The sequence below is a fragment of the Poecilia latipinna genome, unplaced genomic scaffold (assembly GCF_001443285.1).
Source record: "Poecilia latipinna isolate Pla-1442-1.1 unplaced genomic scaffold, P_latipinna-1.0 Scaffold550, whole genome shotgun sequence".
Lineage (NCBI taxonomy): Eukaryota > Metazoa > Chordata > Actinopteri > Cyprinodontiformes > Poeciliidae > Poecilia > Poecilia latipinna.
Window position 1 is genome coordinate 19,529 of NW_015113166.1, and position 1,232 is coordinate 20,760.

The window sequence follows — 1,232 nt, forward strand, 5'->3', positions numbered from 1 at the left end:
TTAACATCTTTGTTTTCAGAGGATGCAAAACGCACCGATTAAAATCCAAGCAACTACGTGTTTCTGTTTCTCTCCCCTTCCCCTCCCCATCTTTCACTCGCACGCGGCGCTCTGAGACAGGCGCAGTGGTTTTCTCTCAGCGGCATATGCTTGTTTAATCGTCAGTAATATAATAACGCTGCATAAATAGTAAGAAATCCGATGGCCACAGCTAACTCAGCAGCGCTTCGCTTTCACAGACGGTGGGGACGTCTAACTTTTTTCGTCACTTAGAAAAGTAGCTCAAAGAAGGTAAGATCCGTTAACATGATGCTAGCAAAGCTAGCTGTACAGAGACACATAAGCATTGTGATGAAAAATGTTATCACTCACTGTGCTGAATTATTGTGCGGAGGTGTAGACTGACTTGTCGCATATATGGGACAACAACGCTATGTCCAAAAGTCTGCAATATAGGGAGGTGACATTCAGAAACAGTCAATTCTTCTCCACGGCTCTTTACTTATTAGATAGGACTGGAGAGTCACTCACTGAGAGCCGTTGTTCTATCAGATAGCCATACGCTGTCAGGATAGCATACATGCAGTAAGCATTAAGAAATCCGACCGTCAGAGGAGTTGTCAGTTCACCATACGCAGCAAGTTATGATGAACATAAGTCATTAAATTGTTTTCAATGATAACTATATAGATATACATGTGTTGAAATGGAATATTTAATATTGGTAAAATGTATTAAGTATTTAATATCTAGGTATTATGGGAATATGGGTCTTTCAGATTATTTTGAAAAGCAATTTTGATCATATTTTACATTTTATTGTGTCTTGTAGCACGGGCCGCTGGTCTTGGTCTTGACTCGGTCTCGACTTCCCTCGGTCTTGGTCTTGACTTGGTCTCGGACCCTAAAAGTCTTGGTCTTGTCTCGGTCTCGATACACTCTTGTCTTGGTCTCGGACCCTAAAAGTCTTGGTCTTGTCTCGGTCTCGATACACTCTGGTCTTGGTCTTGTCTTGGTCTCGGATTAGGTGGTCTTGAACACAACACTGCTGCTCTGTTCCTTTTCATGTTGACGAAAGGTTGTATTTACGGATGCATCCTGGCAGGGTCAAATGGCACAGGGGACATGGTCCCAGCGGCAGAGCAGGGAACACATCAATATCCTGGAATTAAGGGCTGCGCTTCTGGCTCTTCAGAGCTTTCTTCTGCACTTGCAGGGCAAGCATGTGATGG